The sequence below is a fragment of the Dromiciops gliroides genome, chromosome 4, assembly GCF_019393635.1.
Source record: "Dromiciops gliroides isolate mDroGli1 chromosome 4, mDroGli1.pri, whole genome shotgun sequence".
Taxonomy (NCBI): domain Eukaryota; kingdom Metazoa; phylum Chordata; class Mammalia; order Microbiotheria; family Microbiotheriidae; genus Dromiciops; species Dromiciops gliroides.
In genome coordinates, this window is record NC_057864.1 from 439,593,213 (window position 1) to 439,615,055 (window position 21,843).

Here is a 21,843-nt window from a genome sequence, read left to right on the forward strand (position 1 = left end):
TCCATGGTGGCCCTTCAAATTCTAGAAGCCAACTAGCTTCTAGAATACTCTTCGGAGTCTTCTCTTTTCAGGTTAAACATACCCACCTCCTACAACTAACTATATGGTCCAATCTCTAGTCCTTCAATCATTCTGACTCCTCTCCTATGAACATATGCCAGGTGGCTGATGTTCCTAAAATGTATAGTAGGAAGAGATCTAGATTGGGAGACAGAGAGCCTAGCTTCAAATCTTTTATTAGTTCTGTTGCCTTAGGTAGGTCATTTCTTTTCATTAGAATTACATTTCTACAAAATGAGGGGACTAAATTTAATCATCTTGAAGGTTCCTTCCAACTCTAAATCCCATGAGAGGTAACACTGAGAAGGGAATGCAACATTACATATCTGGTCTGATCAAGAAGAACATCTAAGTGACTTGTTCAGGGTCACACTAGTGACAAAGATGCTATTCAAACTCAGGTCCTTTGAATCTAAGATGAGTGATTTTTACATCATTTCAACTTTTCAATATTCAAATAATTCTGCATTCTCTGAGATAATACACAAAAAAATCTAAGGATGTAGGGAAATGATAGTTTTATTGTCACCAGCCCCTTGTCCAAGGTTCTACACCATTTTTGTTTGTAATGGCTCCCTCTGACAGGCTGGGGAAGCCCCCAAACCCCTTATTCAAGTAATGTTTTCAAATGAATAAAACAAAATACATGGGACCACAAAGGAAATAAATTATATTGAAACAGTTATCAAACTATTTTCTATTTTATTTTAAATTAAATTAAATTTTAAAAGTTAAAATTTAAATTAAAAAAATTTAAAACTTAAATTAAAAAAGTTCATGGTCCCAAATTAAGAAGTCCTGATCTAAAGATATGTATTCATGGTATAGTATGGTGGCCAAGCAAGATAATGCCATCTTAGGCAAAGCTTTCTAGCGACAGAATGGTGATAGTTCCACTGTACTGTGCCCTAGTCAGAACACATATGGAGTAGCAAGTTCAGTTCTGGAAGTTATATTTTAGGAAGGATGTTGATAAACTGAAAAAAATGACCAGGATGGTCAAAGGACTTAATCTATAAAGATAAGTTGAATGTATTAAGGGCATTTTGTTTGAAGAAGATAGAATGGAGATGGGGAAGGTTTGAAGGGATATGACAGCTGTCTTCAAATAGCTGATGAGCCATCTTGTGGAAGAGTGGCTAGATTTGATCTAATTGGCTACAAAAATGGGTAAGAGTTGCAAAGAGGCAAAAAGGGTTGATTTAAATTTCCTCACAGTTAAAGGCATCTCAAAGCTGCATAGATTGACTTCAAGAAAACACTGGATGGCAGGTACCTGATCCAAGGGATTCTTTTGTCAGGTATAGTTCAGAGTGGATGGCTGCTAAGGTTCCTCCCAACACTGGAATTCTGCAGTTTGGAAAGGATTTAGGGTATCTACATTTGAAACATTGACTTCAGATAATCCACAAATAACTGAATGGGCCAAATTCCATCACAACAAATTCCAAAGGACAGACTACAATCTTCTACCTGAGTTTTGCTGTATTAAATATTCATTTAAATAGAAAAAGTTGCTATGATGGAAGGAACCTTGGCTTGGAGTCAAAAGGACCTGGTTCAAGTTCCAGACTCAATACTTAGTAGCCATGTGACCACTGGGCCAGTCACTTAAACCTCTGAGTTTAAGTTCCCTCATCTATAAAAATGAGGAGAAAAGACTTGCACTAACAACCCCACAGGGTTATTGTAATAAAATTGCTTTGTAAACAACAAAGCTCTCTATAAAATTTCTGTTATTACTCTAAGTGGGACATTGGTAAGGGCTTAGAAATCTTTGTTAGAGAGATTTGTTCAACATTATAGTCCTTTTACCTTTTCCTTGTGAATAAGTCCCCTCAGGTGCCTCCCCTAACCCCAACACTGCATCCAGTTGATCAGCGTCTAACCAAAGTTTTCTTCATCTTGTATCCCCTGAAGGCTTAGGCACCCATATTTCCATTGGAACTCAATGTTTACAAAACACTTTGTTCACAACAACCCTATGAGATGATGGTGCAAGTGCTGTTATCTCCAGTTTACAAATGAAAAAACTGAGGCTCAGGGAGAAGTAACATGCACAGTTAGATCTTGGATATGAATCCTGGTCTCCTCACTGCGAAGCCAGACTACTTCCCACCACACCACGCTGCCTCTCATCAAATTTGCACAACTTTATTTGTTCCTTGGTAACACTCTTAAATTGTTTTCATGTGTATAGGCTCTGTTTCTCCAATCAGATTACAAGGTCCCTGAGGAGAAGGAATGGGTTGGGAGAACTAAATTCAAAGGTTGGTATTATCTACAACTCACTGTGAAACCTCAGACAGGCTGCCGAGAGCTCTCTGTGCCTCTATTTCTCCATCTATCTGATAGAGAAAATAATTAGAGCTTCTCCCCCTCCCCATTTCTGAAGGTAAACGATGCCATATGGGAAGAGCAGTGGGTTAAGATATCCCTCACATACAATCACACCAAGAAAACATAACTGGTTAGGGTACAATCAATTCCTGATTGTGGTTCCGAAAAGAAGAAAGCTGTGACTGAGTTAATCCCTGACAACAGCTGTGTAATCATGGACAAGTAATTGAACTCCACAAACCACAGTTTCTTCATCTGTAAAATGGGAATAATATTTGCCTCACCTACCTCATAAGGTTGTTGTGAGAAAAGCACCCTGCAAACCATAAACCACCACATAAATATGAGCTGCTATCATTATTAGAATAACATAAAAATGTATCTGTATTCTCTGAGCACACAGTGATTTACAAAAAAGATGCTAAGTGGTTTGGGGAGAAGACCAACTGGGTCTAAAAAAGTCTGCAAAGAGGATAAGCCCAAGAAGAGACTAGAGATATGAACATTTCAAATATCATATCCTCTAAGGTCCCTTCCAACTCTATGATAAACTCACTGCCTCTACCTGGGTTCAAATGGGTGCAGCCTTGTACCTCAGAGAATGAAAGGCTATCTATGTGGGATATCTACACTCATTCCTTCACACACACACACACACACACACACACACACACACACACACACACACACACACTTTCTCAGGTCATATAGGATCAAAGGATGGAGATTTAGAGGTCTATGGGACTTCAGGGGTCATCTAAGCCCTCATTTGATACGTAACAAAACTGAGTCATAAACACGAAGAGATTCACCCAAGGTCACACAGGATAGTAAATAGGCAAGATTGGAATTCAGACCCTCTAGCTCCAGATCCACTACTCCTTGCCATGGCGCCATGCTATGGCTTAGACCAGAAGGGAAAACTAAGGGCACGGGATGACGCAGGAAGAAGAACGTAAATAGAAACATAGCAATCAGGAGATGGGGATCACAATACTTAGGGCCAAAAGGGCACTAAAAAGTTGAGTCTCGATCCCTCTCTTTATACAAATGGGAACTGAAGGCCAGAGAGGTTCAAGTCACTGGTAGTCTTGGGATTTTAGCTGCAGGATGCTTTCCACTGTACTGTAGTACAGTGTCGTGTAGCACCTTCTAGTTCTGTAACGTCGGGCAGGGGATTTCCTCTCTCCTGGCCTTAGCCACTTCATCTATAAAATATGGTCGCATGGTATCGGAGAAAGAAGATTGGCCTTGGTTTGTAACATGATTCCTCCATTTGGTAGCTGTATGACCTTGGGCCTTCAGCTTTCTTATTTGTAAGAACAAAGCAAAACAGAACAGATCACTCATCGGTAACCTCAGTGAATCGCTGAGGATCGAATGAGATATGTAAAGTGCTTCGTCAACCTCAGTGCTATATACATTCGAACTAAAATGAGGCTTCAATGATCTCTAAAGCCCTTCTCTAAAATGATATGATTCTGTAAGAGCCAAGAACCCTGGTGGGATCACCTCTGGTTCATCCCCTTACACATGGAGCCCCTGGAACTCTTCAAGAACAATTTCCCTCTCTACAAAGCAGGACAGACAGCAATGGCGTTTACTCCCTTCAGTTTCCTCATTGGGAAGGAGTTTCTTCTGAATATCACAGAGCCAGTCTTGGACACTGCTCAGGGAACTAGGCACAGAACCTGTACAGCTCATGGCCCCAAGTCTTGAATGGGCCCCAATCATCAACAAGAAAGCCATCATCCCTCTTCTCATCAGGGTGTGTGGTGAGTAGCACTGGATGGGCCCCTATGGCCGTGGACCAAACTTCAAGGATTGTACCTCCTGCCCTGTACAATGCCGCTCCTCATGATAGAGACCTTGACCTGACTGATCACTTGAGTGAGTAGCTGCTTTCATGAAGTTACACTCAGTAAAACCCTTTATGGACCAGATTCCAAGTCATCGATGCATAGCTCCCCACCCCTTCCTAAAACTATATTCTCATCTGTAAAATAGGAATGATAATCCCTATCTTCTCGGATTTTTGAGGCTCATGTGAGATAAAGTTTGTAAAGTCTTTTACAAACCTTAAAAAGCTATATAAAGCCAGGTATTATCATCTTATCATCATCTTCTTTTTTCTAACATTTATATAGCATTCTAAGTTTTGCAAAGTGCTTTACTTATATTAACTCAGCTAATCCTTGGATGTTCTTTGATCCTCAAAACAACCCCCCAAGGTAGGTGTTATTATTATATTCATTTTATAGGGGAGGAAACAGGCTGAGAGGTATGAGGTGACTTGCCCAAGGTCTCCCCAATAATAAACGTGTGAGGTAAGATCGCAACACAGGCTTTCCTGACTGTGAGTTCAGTCCACTATCCACCAAGCCACCCTAACTTTCCTGAGGTCCCTTGCCTCCGATTATCTAATACTCATAGCTGGCTGCTGCCTTAGCCACATTTTCTTCTCCCAACTTCAGGACTTTGCCTCCCAATGCTTCAAGGCACTTTACAAACTGCTTTCTTATATTAGAAAGGGTGTGTGTGTGGGGGGGTCATGTAGGGAGGAAAATCCAAACAAAACACTTTCATGTCTTTAAATCCTTAGGGCAATCTCACCTTATTCATTGAGCTAGGGCGACCTCTTCAAACAGGTCAAATAAGCAATTTAGCAATTTCCAGGGGGTCAGACAATTGCTGCTCTCTCCCTCTCTTCCAGCGTCTCTTTTCTCCTATCCCCAGAAAAATGCAAAAAAGGGCAAGTTATCCCATTGACTAAATGTCTGACTTGGGGGGAGAAGAGTCCTCATACTTTGCATTTAACCTGTGCTTTGGCCACATCACACCCATACCTTCAGCATAACCCTACAGGGAAGATCCCAGTTAATTCTTTGACCATTCTGCAGTCTGTCACCCCCTGCCAGGCACCAACAGCTCACCCACAGTCAGCTCTAGCATGCATTCCTACAACAGGCAGAGCATCCCGGCCCCGTTTCCAGCCAATGGCACTGCATACGCCTTGAATGTCAGGGTTTTACTAGGACGTGTACTCTTCCTAAATGGAAAACCTGAAGCTATTTTTGTTTTTGACAGAGTTTGGCAGCAAGTAGGGGGGGGGGAGAGTGGGGGTTGGTGAAGAGAGATACCCCCTGAAATGACAAAGACAAAAAACCCCCAACAACATAGGAGGAGAATGGATTTCTCTCTGCTATAAAAAGTTGCCATCACAATTCCCTAGCTTCTCTTTGGGGTGGGAGAGCATAGCCCTGAGGCTGAGATTTACTTAGAGCTTTAACTTCCAAACTGGGTTAAAGCCTAAAATGCCACCATCACCTGGGTGAGATGCTAGGAAAGAATGCTGAATCCAAAGGGAAGTTAGTGGGCAAAGAACTCAGCTTCACAGACTCTTTCCCTTAATTCCGCCCCCCCTCATGAGATAATATTTGTAAAGCTCTTAGCACTGTGCCCAGCACATAGTAGGTACTATATAAATGCTTTCCCTCTCCCCTCCCCCTTCCCTCCAAAGGGCCCTAATAGGGTTGGATTTAAGGCACAGAGGGAAGGGAAACAATGATGATCTGGAAAGTGTCCCAGCTGAGCCCAGAAAACTCTGCTTGAACTTGACTAGGTGAACCATTCCCCTGACCCCAAAAAGCTCAGACCATCTGATCCACAGAGACTCATTTCTCCTACACTGCCACTCTTAGGCCAGCCAGAGCACTTTCCTAACTGTTTTTTCCTTTCTCTTTCACAGCAAAAGAGAAAAATGACTTCTCTCTCCCCCTTCCATGGGTTCCTTATGTACATGTATTTTATACCATAAGTAGCCTACAACCAGAGATAAACACATCAAGAAATATATTTGTTCCAACATATCTACAATATGTAAATATGCCCACGGGAAGGTAGGATCACCCTGTTTGCATACACATGAAGAAGCATTTATGATTACAAAAATCATGCACACGGAAACTTGAAGTGAAGGGGTACAAAATATGTGTACATACCTACATGCAAAATGTATGCCGTTTGCCATATAACACCTATGTGCTTCCTCAAGACACTTCTACGTTCTTTAACCATGCAAGAGGTTGAGAAGAAAACCACACATTTTCTTAAGCAGTAAGATGGAGATCTTCCTTTTCCAGTGGATTCCGGGTCCTAGCACCTCAGCCTGTTGCTTGGATTTCTGTCCCGACCCCAATAACAGCAGGAGGCATATTATACTGGGCTCAAGTTCAGCATCCGGAAGGCAAATAAATTCAGCTTGTCCAGATGACTTTTTTTATCCCTTCACCTACTCCTCTGTACATACCTCAGAAAACATACCCTTTGGCTCCATCTGCCCAGGTCTTGCAGAATCAACCTCGGATTTTAATAGGACACCTTTGGGAGCGGAAGGATGGAGCAGGACGGGGACAAAAGCAGCTGTTCCAGCCCCATCTGACTTCTAGGCTCACTCGGGGCTGGAGAACTTTACCAAGTGCCCTTTTTCATTCACTCTCCCCCTCTTCCCCTGCTCTTCTCCCTCAATAAAGAGCAGGAGTACAGAACCTCTCCCATCTGACACCTCTCCCCAACCTGGGCTCTCCGAACAATCAGTGCCTCTGGGCTCCTAAGGGACTGGGGACAAGATTGAGGTTTCTGGCCCCCAAATGAGAGTACGGCTGTAAGGGATAAGCAGCAAGTGAACATCAAAAGAGAATGCTGGACCTCCAGACTGTCGGCAAGGGAAGGGCGCCCCAAAGCCTGGTCCCTACCCCTCCTCCGGAACCGGGGGACCCGGAGCTGAGCGCGGAGCACAGCGCCCCCCGCCCCGCCCCCAGCGCCTCCCGAGCCCTGGTGCCCAGCCCCCAGGGCGTGGGGGAGGGACTCGAGTGGGCAGCTGGAGCAACAGGCGTGGGAGCAACACCTGCGGACCCCTTCCCTCCCCCACCTCGTCCCTTTTTACCCCACCCCCACCCCCAATTCTTCGCCTGCTCCTCTTACCTTGGGTGCAGAAAGCCCCCGGCCCCTCCCGCGCCCAGGGCTCCCGGGGAAGCTGCAGCCCGGAGCCCGGAGCCGGGGTCTGGCCGAGGCGGACGGAGCCCCAGCGGCTCGGCGCCGGGAGCGTGGAACGGTGGCTCGCGGTGCTCCTGGGCGAGGTGAAGTCCGCTCGCTCGCTCTCTCCTCGCGTCCGCCAGGCACTCCGTCCCTCCTCCTCCCCCGCCGCCTCTCCGCCCGGGGCTCGGCAGCGCGCCCCCCTTCCTCCTTCTTTCCTTCCTTCCTTCCTTCCCTCCCTCCCTCCCCGGCTGCCCGCCTCGCCTGCTCCTTCGTTCGCTGCCCCCGCCAATCCCAGCGTCGCGGGAAGCCGAGACCAGCGGGCCACCGGCTGGATGGCTAGGTCCCTCTCCCTAGGGGGGAGGCGGCGGGGGCGCGGGGCGGGGCCAGGGGGAGGAGGAAAGCGGGGAGCAGGAGCCGTGGGTGGGGGGTGGGGGGGAGATGGATCTGGAGAAGAAGACCGCAGGCGGGCTTCTTGGTGCCCGGCGGGTCCGGGCAGAGCGAGCTGCCCCGGCCACAGGCCGGAGAGCTGGGCGCTGCCGTAGCCGCCGGCGAATGGAGAGAGGCGGCTGATCGCTAGCCTCGCGACCGGGAGGAGGCCCGGGGGCGAGGGTGTGCGAGGGGGAGTGACTCGGTGTGCGTGTGCGAGTGTGTGTGTCTGTGTATGGGCGGGTGTGGTGCGCGCACGAGCGGGTGTGGGGGAGAGAGCGAGAGCGAGAAGCGAGGCTGAGCCTTCAGCCTTAGCTTTCTTTCCTTGTGCGTCTCCCTGGGTGAGTGGAGGAATCCGAGTGTGTGACTAGCGAACGGAGTGTGCAGCCACGGGTGTGAGTGCGTGTGTCAGTGTGGGCACCGGCTGGGGGGAGGGGTCTAGCCAGAGTGCCAGCATGGGTGTGTGAAGCCGGGAACACCGGGAGTATGCTGTGTGTCAGAGAGCACGGGTGTCCGTGTGCTGGCGTGGTGGAGACTGCATGGGTATGTGGGTGATGGTGATGGTGATGCTGTACAAATGTGTGTTTATATAGAGCTGACTGTGTCCACACGGGAGCGCCCCCACAATCACCTGCTAGCCACCTGGGGAGGTGTCACCTTCGAGCTCCTCCGGGGTACACTTGTCCGAGCTCCAGGACTTGCTCATCGAACCAAAGCACCGCGCCCAACAGCCATCGGTGAAGCCCCAGTATTGGGGGCTAAAACCTTGATACTCTCTATACCCCACTTAAACCTTTGCTCCTTCAGCGAGAAGGGACGATCTCCTTTCTCAAAGGGCATGGCTGCTCCGCTAATGGTCCGTTGTGAGAGAGCATGTCCAAGCGAGTCTGTTTCGAATCCCCCTTTGCATGCACAGCCCACACTGAACAGTCCAAAGTCCGGGCTTTGGAGACTGAACATCATCACTATTCCCGGTGCTTGCACCAACCTCTCCATCCCCAGAGCCGGACCCTTAGATACCGCCCCTCCCTCCCCCCCACCTTGGGCTCTCGAGCCCACGCCCTGATGTTGAGAAGCAAGTGGAGACTCTGGAAAACTAGTACGAGAGTGGCCAACTCCAGACTAGGGAGGATGGAGTGTACTGGAAGACACTCTCCGGCCACTTGGCCGTCTCTGGGGTCCGGACGATTTGGTACATCCCTGGGGTGCCCCCAGCTCACAATACCGAAGAGATCCAGAGCCTGCGTTTGGGAGAGCCGCACACTTCAGTGCTTCTCCCCAAGAAGATAAAAAAGAGTGATGGCTCCTCTAGGTTGAATACGTGTGAGAGCGGGTGTGTCTGTTAGGGATGGAGAGGGATGCCCTCAGAAGTTCGGTGTGACCCCCAGGTTTGAGAAAAGAACCCAGAGGATCAGGAGTCTGAAGTCTGGCTCGAGGAGGAGCCAGACTTTTCATATGATCCCTCTAGAAATGTCAGGGCCTTAGAGGCAACTGGGCATTTGACCCGGTGATACGTGGGGAAACTTGCATAATATCCCCCCACTTTGGAAATGGAATAGAATGCGTAACAATGACCTGTGTCCCAGGGAACTTTGTGTGGCAGCCAGGCAGCTTGGAAATTTGCCCGAGAGATTTTGAGTGCCCTTTCCCGGAATTCCCCTTGCTCCCTATACTGGCACTTTTATATTATTGTAGAGACACCAACCAGACAGAGGGGCATGGGTGAGGATGGGAGACAAGCAGCACCATATAGCAGGTGGGTGTGGACCAGGGGGTGAGGTTGCCAGGAGTCCGAGTGCTGTGTTTGATTAGCATAATGATTTGCATACAGTAATAATGATTTACAACAGTGCCACTCCCTGGTAGATTGAGGAAGAATTCAGGGAGACCCTTTGCGATTTTCTTCCTGTTTTCCCTTCTCTTCTTCCCCATCCCCCAAATCTCTCACGGGCGCAACTAATTTTCTAGCATCTGGTCTGAACAAGGGACATTGTCCCCCGGAGAAGATGCTCCTTAACCTTTATAAAAGGCCCAGAACTAACAGAATATCTTCCAGTACAATCTCCAAATACATTTACAAGAGTGAGTTGTGTGATCCTTGACCTTTCTTATTCTTTTTTGTTCTTGTTATTAAGAATAACTCACATTTCTGTAACACCTTAACGCTTGCAAAGTCCATTTCACATCAGCTACATAAAGTAGGTTATAAAGTATTCCGAATTAGACCACAGAAAATTCAGAGAGGCTGACCTGCTCAGTCAGGGTCGCTCAACTAGAATTAAATGAAAATCAAATGCAGGTCTTCTCACTCCAATACCTGTATCTTTTCCACTTTATCATGCCCCCCTCCACCCATCCACCCACCCTTGATCTAAATCTTGACTTTATATTAATTCTATCTATACATTGCTATACCTTGAACTGGAATTAATCATTCTCTGCGTGTGTGTGCTTGTGTGTTTCTGTCTCTCCTCTCTCACGTATGTATCTGTATGGATGTATGCAATATATGCCTACACACGTGTATATGTATATATGTGTATATATGTGTGTATGTGTGTGTATGTATATACATATATATGTACATGTATACCTATTATGGGATAGTTCTTGAGATGGCTATCTTCACCAATATGGAAGGGTATGTTGAAGGGGAGGGGAAAGAAGTGGGGGGAAAACTTTTTTTTTTTTTTTGCAGGGCAATGGGGGTTAAGTGACTTGCCCAGGGTCACACAGCTAGTAAGTGTTAAGTGTCTGAGGCCGGATTTGAACTCAGGTACTCCTGAATCCAGGGCCGGTGCTTTAACCACTGTGCCATCTAGCTGCCCCAAAACTTTTTTTTTTTAAAGAAACATTAAGTAATTGACTGCTATCTCTGAGGGATAATTTTAGAGCCAACCTGTGGTTTCATCTGTGTAAGAAACTTCCTCTACAATGTAACTTTGCAACTATCAGTCTTAGGTGCCTGGAACACTGAAAGGCTAAGTCACTTGTCTAGGGTCTCACAACCAGTATGTGTCACGTCGTGTGTCAAGCAAAAACTCAGACCTTCCTGGCTTTCTACCCACAACCTTAAGCTGCCTCTTTCAGAAATAGTTTAGGGGAAGGTATTAGAGGACCCTTCACATGTCTTGGAGCCTTATAATTCAGGGGGGAAAAACCCCAACGACAACCAAGTTTTTCTTTTTCTTTTCTGCCAAAGGGAGTAAGGGGAAAACGAAAATGATAACACTACTTCCATTCTCTCTTATAATCAAATGCCCTGGAAAGCATGAGACAAAAGGGGATAGGAAAAGACCCCTTGAAATGTGAGGCAATCATGTGAGGTTCCCTTCAGCTCTACAATTCTTAGACATCATCTACCCAACTGCCTTGTTTTACTGAGGGCTGGAGAGGTTGAATGGTTTGCCATTCATCCAGCTGATGAGAGGTGGAGCTGGGCTGTGGAGCCCAAGGTCCTCTCACCTAGGCCCACCCGGCTGCCTCTTAGGTTTCTGGAGCTAGCTGGTGCTCTCCCTCCTCCCCCTTCTCCTGCAGTCTCCTGTCTCCCTTTGGCTGCCTGTCCTCGCCTTTTCTCTCTGCCTCTGGCCTGGCCGGGATTTTCAGTTGCTTTTCCCCCATGACTCGGCCCCCTTTCCTTTAACTCTCAGCTTCTATTTAAAAAGCTAATTTGGGAGCTTGGTCGATGCTCCCAATTCAGGCATTGTACATGGGAAATGAAAGTCAGAGAGAGTGCCTGCCTTTCTTCAGAAGCTGCCGAAGCCCTGCCTTCTTTCTGTTTGCCCCCAGCATGGCCGTGGCATTCAGGAGCTCCGCCACTCCTGTCTGGGCTGCTTTTTAACAAGGGTTTGTGTGTCCTTTCCAACCTGGGCCACACGAGAATGGCTCTTTAGCGACTATTTGTCGAGCTTTTCGCTGTTGGTGCCTCTACTCTGTAGCCTCGTGGTCAAGCTCGAGCCTCTTGCTCCCTGATAGCTCCACACCAGACTGGTGCACTTCCCAGCAGTCCCAGCTTCTACCCCGTTGTTGGCAGCAGAGCTTCAGAGCATCTTTAAAGTGTCTCCACTGCCCTCTCTGCTTGGGATCATCTTGCTTTAGCCCTCCAGACAGCAGCCGCTCTGCCCTTATTCACATATGGAAGGAAGAAAACCGGATGTTTTCTAACAGACAGAATAAAATGCCCAGGAGCTGAGCAGCAGTTTGGGTATAATTTCATTGGAGCTGAGACTCTGGATTTATTATTGGACTTTTAAGCTTCCTGCTGGGACTAGTGAGGAGAAGGTGCTAGGAAATCTGCCCTGACTTGCCAGGAGAAGAAAATGAACACCTGCGTTTATTGTTTTAATAAGGAAAGGGCCCCCCAGTCTGTGAAATTCATAATGGGGGAATTTCAAACTGTTGGGATCAGAGAGTTTGAATTCTACAAGTTTTCCCAGAGCTCTTCGGCTTTCTCTATTGTCCCCATCACATTCTACTGTGTATTAAGATTATCGGTGAGTGTGTACTGGCCCCCAATAAGTGTCATCAACTTGAGGGCAGGGATTGTCATTTTTTATCTTTGTATCTTGATACCTTCTGCATATGCACATAATAAATGTTTGTTGAATTATAAAGGATAGGAACTGGATCTGGCATGATGAATTTCCAGATGAGGTAACCCTCTACCCACTCAGGTCCATACCTTCTCCAAATTCTAACTTTAGAGAGTTGGCTAGACCACAGAGAGATAAAGTGATTTCCCCAGGCTCAGCTATCACCATCTCAGAAGTGGGACTTGAACCCCAGGTCTTCCTGTCTCTGAAGATCTATCCATTACTCCAGTGGTTTGTAAACTTTATAGTCTCAGGACACTTTTCCACTCTTAAAAATTATTAGAGTTTTTGTTTATGTGAGTTATAGCTATTGATATTTACCATATTAGAAATGAAAACATCCCAGTATTATAAAAATGGTTTTGACCTCATAGACGCCCCCCTCACCCCCAAAGTATCTGAGGGAAATCCAGGGGTTTCCCAGGGATCCCTAGATCCCACTTTGAGACTTGTTTCACTATGTCATGCTGCTTCTTAATTATAAAGAGAGGAAATTTAAGTAGTGCAGGGGAAAGGGATGATTGGGGAGCAGTTGCTGTCAGAAAGTTAAGTCTTTACCAAAGGGTAACCAATCATTTCCGTTCTGACCTATGAGGTAAATTTCATGTTTTTGAATTTGAGGGTGGAAGATGCAAATGGTTTGAGTCCCAGGACATTTTGACCATCAGCTGGGCATCTTGGCTATTTGCCCAGTCTACTGAGTAGAGGTCAGCCTACTCTAGTCTCTTGGTCTCAAAGAGAAGAAGAAAATAACAAAACCCCAGACGTCTGACAGGAGACAGAGGTTCTCAAGACTAAGTCCAATAGGACTGCCATGCTCTTGTTCCCTAGGGACTGACCCTTTCCAATTCTTTCACCTTCATAACCTTCTAGAATAGCTGTTGGTGCATGTTGCTGAGCACAAAGCGGCCTTTCCTCAGAGTCAGATAAGAACTCATGTCCTGACATAAAGGGGTTGTAGGCACTCTGGGTTTGGCCTTCATCTTCTGTTCCACATTTTGCCTCTGTAGGTTTGTCAGTCTGGAAGATTTGCACAGTGTTTGTACCCTCTGGGTATAAGATCAGTTCTCCTGCAGGATAAGACTGCTATAGGGAGATTCTCTTTGTGACTTGAGGGTGACCTAATGCTTTTCATAGTTCACTAAGGCAAGGAGGCAGTAACCAAATCCTTAAAACCTACCTCCTAAGAGGCAACTAGGTGGCATAATGGAGAGAGCCTTGGATATGAAGGGGGAAGACGGGTAAAACAAACTAATGTTAGTACAGAGAGAGGGGAGGAAAAGACTAAAGAAAAAGGAAAACCTACAATTAGTAAAGATAGAATAGGACCATAGAATTTCAGATCTGAGAAAGCCTTAGAGAGAATCTCATCCAGCCCCTTATAATATTTTAGAGTTGGAAGGGACCTTGGAAGTCATCTTTTTTTAGTCATTTTTCTTTCCAGACACATCTAGTCTGTGAATTTTTTCCTTGATTTTTCATAATTATGTATATTTTAAAAAATAATTTTATTTTTATTTTCCAAATGGAGGGGTTGCGAGGGAAGGGGGACTAGTTATAGAGTCTTTGAAAGAAAAAGAGAAGAAGAAAGTCTTTGAATCATGTTTTACATGCACAGAAGAGAACAAAAGGAACACATACAAGTTGGACAGCTTTGAAAGTTACATGTTGAATTTATTATATTCTTGAAAAGAAAAGCAAGCTATACCTAGTAGAGGCTCCTTTCTCTTTTGCTTTATGTATGGAAATTTTCATTTTATTTGAGCTTTGATAAGTTCAGAATATATATTTATATATACATATATGTATGTATTTGTGTATGCCTATACCTATACCTATACACATATGTATAGATATATATTTAAAAGGCATCTTAGTCCAGACTTTATCTGAAGTATGAATTTTCATGACAATATGTCCCCCCATGATCATACACATTATGACTGAACATTTTTTCCAATAAGGAAAATTAGACCCAAGGAGGTGGGAATGACTTATCCAAGGTCATGCAAAAATTCAATGGTAGCACCTGGACTTCTGACTTTCAGGGAAGTTCACTGCTCTTTTCCCTACATACTGGGAGCAGCAGAGAAGGTTCTGATTTTTGTGGGGAATAGGGCTGGGGTGGCAGTGGTGCTGAAGGTAAAGGAGGAAGCTATTGGGGGAAAGGAATGTTTGGGATCCATGATGGGTTTTCATTCTCTAGTGCCAATGGCCCCTAACCATTGAGAATATTAGTGAGTTTATCATTTAATCTCTGTCTCTTAAGTCCTGTTTGATAGGAAAGGTTCTTGTGTTCTCAAGTGCTAGAGACAGAGGGAGCATAGTGAAAAGGATTTTAGGAGTGAGCTAGGTGTCAGATTGAATTATTATTTGTGAGGGGACATGAAGGAAACAGTGATAATATTAAGTTTTATGAGAGCTCTATCTCTTCTACCCAGAGAAGCAGTTACTTCTGCGAGCCAATCACAACTGACCAAAGTCCACCAATAATCAGAACACTTCTGGATTGCCCGAGGGTGATTCTAGGATTGTAAAGTATCCACAGAGTTTAGTCTGGAGCACCCTTGTTGATCTGGGTCCTTTTTATTTATCAAGAAAATTGATGGAGCACTTACTATGTGGAAGTAATGAAAAACCAAAAGATTAGTTAAATTCACTTCAACCAACATTAAGCATCCATCTACTTTTTTGGTGTGTGTGTGGGGGGTGGGGGGTGGGGGTGGGATGGGGGGAGACAAAGCTTTGTGGTAGATACCCTAAAGATACCCTGCGCTCAAGGAGTTTATGATTCTACACATCTACAGGGAAATAAATTCATGGCAATTAAATAAAGAACTGGAAGGGACCGTAGAGATCATATGGCCCAAATCCTTCATCTTCTAGATGGGAAAACTGAAGGCCCAAGAGGCAAAGTGAATTACCTAAGATAACATAGGTTGGAAGTGGTTACCCTGACTTTAAATTCAGTGCTCTTGTCTTGATAAGGGATATGTTGCTGGCCAACTGAAATGGAAGGATCCCCAAAGTCCTCTCATAGGAAAAGAGGAGGAAGCTTTATAAGTGAAATAAATCACATTATGAAGGGAGACTTAAGGTTCATGTTTCCAGAAAAAGAAGAAGGTTCAATTTTCTGCTTCTGGTCCAAATCAGTTTGTTAGGTCTTTTCTTTGGCTGAGTGTACATTATATCCCCAGAGAACCACATCACCAGGAATAGCTGCACCAAGGCGGGTCAGAAATGTCAGAGCCACTGCTGCCCAGCCACTGCCCAGCCACAGGCTCTCTGAGAGCTAGCATCAGCTGTGCTTGATGTAACAGTCCTTAGTGGGGAATTGTCAAAAACCCATTAGCCAAAAACAAACCCAGAAAACTGTAAAAGTCAATGGCTCCGCCCAAGGAAACACCAAGACAAAGGCTCCTTGGTTTTAAATATAGATTTCTATGAAAGCCAAGGATGGCTTTTTCTGAGCTCCTGACTGTTAGGAGAGCTATGTCTATACTGAATGTTGTATATAAATGGAAGCCTTTGGAACTTATGATAACAATCAATAACAGTTTATTTCATGGTTTTACTGAAAAAGAATAAAAATAGTTCCATTTATATGGAATGCATATCAGTCACTCATTGTATAGCAACTGAAACCTGCAGCAAATAAGTAACCATTAGTGTGGTTATTGCTTGGTTGAAGGGAGGATAAAAGGATCTTTTGAGAAATTCATTTCATACATTTATTAATGCCTACTCTATGTAAGGCATACAGAAACAAAAATGAGGCAATCTGCCTTCGATAACAATCATTTCATTGTTCTGTTGTTTCAGTAGTGTCCAACTCTTCATGACCCCATTTGGGGTTTTCCTTGGCAAAAATACTAGAGTGGTTTGCTATTTCCTTCTCCTGTCAATTTTACAGATGAAGAAACTGAGGTAAACAGTATTAAGTGACTCACCTAGGGTCACACAGATAGTAAGTGTCTGAGGGAAGATTTGAACTTGTGAAGATGAGTATTTCTGACTTCAGGCCTGAAGCTCTATCCCCTATTCCATCTAGCTGCCTTTAGATAATAATAATAATAGTTAACATTTAGATAGTACATACTATGTCCTGGGCACTATCCTAAGCATTTTATAAATATCTAGTTTTACTCTCACAATAACCCTGGGAGGTAGGTTCTGTAATTCCTATTTTACAGATGAGAAATCTGAGGAACAGAAAGATTGTGACTTATATAGGGTCACACAGCTAGTAAGTGCATAGGTCTAGATTTGAACTCAGATCTTCCTGATTCCAGGCCCATCACTCTATCCACTGTGTCACCTAGCTCTAGAGACTTGGGAGATTCTGGAAGGGAGGAGTCTTTTTTACCTGAGGGAGTAAGGGAAGGTCTCATGGAGGTTAATTTAGAGGATCTGGTAACTCATTTCTACTATAATGTAAATGACTAACAAAGCTTAATGTACTTCCTTCCCCAAAGGCATTTACAATTTAAAGGGAACATTTGGGGAGGCATATGATGGTTCTGGATTGAGATTCAGGGGATTTGGGTTCAAATCTTTGTGAGCCTCCACAAGTTATTTAATATATCTAGGTCTATTTTCTCATCTGAGAAAGGAGAGGGTTGACCTTTGGGATTCCTACCAACTCTAAATCTGTGATCTTAAGAATAAAGTTTTGTGATAAGGGAATAAATCTCTAAAGGAGAAGATTCAGGTATTATGCAGTAGAGCAGTAGATATAGTTGAAAAGCAGGGATGTCTTAGTGGGCCCTTGAAATTTTAGTGTGTAGGTGTATACCTGATCATGTCTCTATTAGCTGGTTCTAAATGGGTCCTATCTACATTAGCTTAAGTGAGGAGGCAATTTCAGAAATTTGAAGCTTGGAAATAATGAAATTCTCCAAATAAAAGGAGAAAATTTGGTTCCTATCTGTCCCCTCCCAATAGATGATGTTGTCAAAGAAAACAAAAGAAGATAACAGAGGTAATGAAGTGTTAGGGAGTTAACAAGATGTTACCATTCAATGATTTATTTGCAACACTTTTCTCTAGCTAAATTAAAGGCCATTGGAGGGATAGAAAATTATACACGTTTCTGAGGATTATTAAAGGGCTGAATGCTAGCTCTTCAGTCTATGCCTAGATATAGAAGTGGAAGAAGAATTCAGCCCAAGGAGGAATTATTTGGTGGGGGTAAGGAGGGTAGTTTTCCTTGTCTCTCCCCCATCCCCCATAGTTGTCATGAAGCTAATTAACCAGTATGAGGCACTGTGTTTAACAGGGAACAAGGACATATACTTCCAACAGATATGAATAAGAAAATGAAAAAAAGAATTTATAAGGGAAGAAGCAGCTCTGAGGAATTGGACCTCTGGCAGCAGTGAATGGAGCCAGCTGTGGATTCAAGAAAGTACTATACCTGGCAATCAAGAATAGAGTTATGAAAAGGAGCAGATCCTCAGTTGTGAACTGAACTACTTACTAGCCTGGCAGAAATGGCACGAAAGGGTGGTGGAGAAGGGAGCTTTGTGAGGACTCTACTAGTAGAGAAAGGACTTCTAGGCCTTACGGTAGTGAATCATCTTGGCCACACATATTCTCTACATTTATGTCCCACAACCATTGCACTCTGTGTCTGCTCTTTCCATGGATGCTTGGTGTATTAGTGGCACAGCACAGTCAGGTTTACAGGAAAATGTTTGGTAGTTACTGTTCTTTCTATGTCATCTTGTAAATGAGTAGCCCAGGCTTGGTGTCAGATCCAGTCATACAAGCAATGTAGTTCATGGATGTCACACCCAAGGTGGTTCCTATATCTCCCTTCTCTCTCTCTGGGCTGATTTACTCATCCCAATCTGCTCTCATACTGGGAAAACTAGGGATTTTCTCAAAGTAGGGACCACTTATGGTCCTGGCCTGTGATGTTTAAAATCTAAATGTGGGTCCTAATCTGCCCCGCCCCCTCCCCTCCCACCCCCCTCCCCGCCCCCCCAAGCTTGGGGGTGGGGAAACTGGCTAAGATTTACTGACAAATTCAGCAAGAGTTTAGGTTTTTAAGGATTTATTAAAGTGTATTAGAAGTTAGTGAAGAGAGAATGGAAAACCCTAGTTTAGATCTAATCAGTATAGTCAGAGAGAAACCCTTGCTTTTCCAGCAGTCCACGTGAAGTCCCCCACCACACCAAAGTCCTGAATGAAAAGGGGGACCCTCCTTTTCTCCATCTGCCACCATCAAGCCAGTTCCGGATGAAAAAAGAGAGCAATCCTCAGCAGCTTCTCCCAGAAAGTGCTCTGTGAAACAGGAAGCAGGGCCATACACACACACACACACACACACACACACACACACACACCTCCAAGCTAATTGGCTGGTAGCTTTGACTGACATGACTATAGGTGGTTCTACAGAAGTAACTTCCGGAGGCCAGGCCACATGCTTCTTCCTCAGGGTGGAGCTCTGATTCTCACAGGCCATGGGTTGTAACTTACTACTCTTCCTCAAAATCTTGAGAGTAGGACTGGTGTGTATGTAAAGGAGTGGGGAGGATACATTTCTATTACTCACCATTTTAGCTCCTGAGCCCCACCAATATGCTTCCCAGTTACACACAAATCCATCACCATTCTTAATTTTTTTTTAATACAAAACATCAATAGGGCAAAACCAAGAATAATCTTAACATTTATGATTACTTATTAGTCAGGCAGCTGTGATGAAATAATGGGAGTTAGCAGATACTCAAAGACCCACCTGGAGATTAATCTATACTGATTGAATCAAGTGAGAGTGATTGACGGCTGATTAAGCCTACTTCAAGTTAATTGGATTGTATCAAGTTAATGGATTGTAATCACACCTGGCTATCCCTTAAGAAGGTATTGTTCTCAGAAACTAGACTGTGAATTCAACTTGAGAACACCTTCAAAGCCAATGGATTTGGATGATGCCACCCAATCACCTTGAAGCAGTGTGTAAGGACCGCCTCTGTTCCAGATCTATAAAAAGCTTCCACAAACAGCTTGCTAGAGTGTTCCTGATTAAAGCAGGCTCGTGGAGGAGGACTTCAGGAAGAACCCAACCAGGCTGGAACTCTAGGCTAGACTGGAGCTGAAGCTTCTAATTTAAGGTGACCACAATTTAGATTTTAAACATCACACAGCCAATCAATGAACATTTATTAAGCACCTACTGTGTTCCCCACACTTTGTGAAGTGCTGGGGATACAAATGTGAAAAAGAAACAGCAGAAATAATAAAATATTATAGTCCACCCATAATTCTGGGTGAGCTTCTGCACCAATATGTCCAGTATCTATGGAGGAGAGTGGACACATAGAAACCTAGCAGGGAGGCACATGGGTAGGGAAGTCCATGTGTCTTCATAACCATAATCCATTCAGGAACAACCCATGCCACATCAATCAGTTCATTTACTAGCTTTTCCCCTTATGATTTTCACTGCTTTTCTGTTGGCCAAAGCTATTCTTCTTTTGCTCTAGAGCTGATAAAGCAGTAACAAGCACTTGTTTTTCATAACTACCTATAATAAAACTCTGAGAAAAAGTGTTACACTCTTTCAATGACAAACAGCTCTCTCCTCAGATCTGTATATAGCAGGGGATTGAAAGTATAGCTCACAGAAAAACAGATACAAAGGCTCTTTTTCTTCTCTCTCTTCTTCTGAAACAAGGGAGGTCAGTAAAGGGAGGTGCCCTTGAGAGGTTTTCTCCTCTCTCAGGTTATAGGTGAAATAGAAGGTGATAATTCCTGTTAGCTCTTCATAGAGCATCAGGATTCAGCTGTCTGTCAGTGAGCAAACTAAAAGCTGCTCCAGCCTTTTCCAGCATATCAGTAAGTACCCAGCAAACTAGCTGGGTTGGTTGTCTCACTTAGAAATCTCTGTCTTCTGTCCCCACCTTCTTCCTGTGCTCAGATCACTCTTACTTCTTCTATCTCTTCTTATAATTTCTTCTCACAGCTTTTCCTCTAGCTTCTCTTTACTCCTCTCTTACTTATTTTTTCTTTTATTTATTTATGAAATTCATTGATTTTTTTTTGAGTTACAAATTCTCTCTTTCTTTTCTGCCCTTCCCCTCCCCATTGAGAAGGCAAGCAATGTGATATCAATTATACATGTGAAGTCATGTAAAACATATTCCCTTATTAGCTGTGTTGGGGGAAAAATACAATAAAAAATAAGAAACTTAAAGAAAGTGAAAAAAAGTATGCTTCAATCTATACTCAGAGTTCATCAGATCACTCTCTGGAGGCAGATTTTCTTTTAACATGGGCCCTTTGCAATTGTCTTGAATCATCATATTGACCATAGTAGCTAAATTTTTCACTGCTGATCATCATTGCAATATTAGTATTACTCTGTACAATGTTTTCTTGGTTCTGCTCACTTCACTCTGCATCAGTTTATAAGTCTTCCCAGGTATTTCTGAAATCACCCCTCTCATCATTTCTTGTTTTTTGTTGTTGTTGTTGTTGTTTTTTTTTTTCGGTAAGGCAATTGGGGTTAAGTGACTTGCCCAGGGTCACACAGCTAGTAAGTGTTAAGTGTCTGAGGCCGGATTTGAACTCAGGTACTCCTGACTCCAGGGCCGGTGCTTTATCCACTGCGCCACCTAGCTGCCCCCCTCTCATCATTTCTTATAGCACAATAGTATTGCATCACAATCATATACCACAACTTGTTCAGCCATTCCCCAGTTGGTAGGCATCCCCTCAATTGCCAATTCTTTGCCATCACAAAAGGAGCTACTTTAAATGTTTTTATACACAGAGGACCTTTTTATTTTCCTTTGATCCATTTAGAATACAGTTCAAGTAATGAGTCAAAGGATATGCACAGCTCTTTGGCTCTTTAGCTCTTTGGGCATAGTTTCTTTTTTTTTTTTTCTATAGAATGGTTGGACCAGTTCACAACTCCAAGAGTGAATTAATGTCCTTATTTTTCCACATCTCCTCCAGCATTTATCACTTTCCTTTTCTATCATGTTAGTCAATCTGTTAGGTGTGAAGTCATTCCACAGAACAATTTTCATTTATATTTCTCTAATCAATAGCGATTTAGAACATTTTCCCATGTGACTATTGATAGCTTTGGTTTCTTCTTCTAAAAACTACCTGTTCATATCCTTTGAGCATTTGTCAATTAGGTAATGGCTCTTTTTTAAAAATATAAATTTGAGTAATTTCTCTAGATATTTGAGAAATTAGATTTTTGTCAGAGGAATTTCTATACCCCCCCCAATTTCCTACATTTATTTTAATTTTGGCTCCATTGAGGTTTTGTGTGTGTGTGTGTGTGTGTGTGTGTGTGTGTGTGTGTGTGTGTGTGTGTGTGTGTGTGTGTGTGTAAAACCTACTAAATTTCATGTAACCA

General features: G+C 43.9%; 1 protein-coding gene across 5 annotated transcripts in view; it reads right to left on the reverse strand.

Annotated features, from left to right (window-relative positions):
• Positions 1–8,515, reverse strand: part of KCND3 (potassium voltage-gated channel subfamily D member 3) — a 320,209-nt gene extending 311,694 nt beyond the window's left edge. For 2 of the 5 annotated variants that reach the window (XM_043963884.1, XM_043963878.1), the window contains exon 1: positions 7,384–7,629. The gene's annotated coding sequence lies outside the window, so the exon portion shown is untranslated. Of the gene's footprint in view, positions 1–5,013; positions 5,127–6,401; positions 6,719–7,383; positions 7,630–8,494 lie in introns of those variants that run through there. The other 3 variants (XM_043963879.1, XM_043963883.1, XM_043963882.1) reach the window with 3 other exon arrangements.
• Between the last annotated feature and the right edge of the window lie 13,328 nt (positions 8,516–21,843).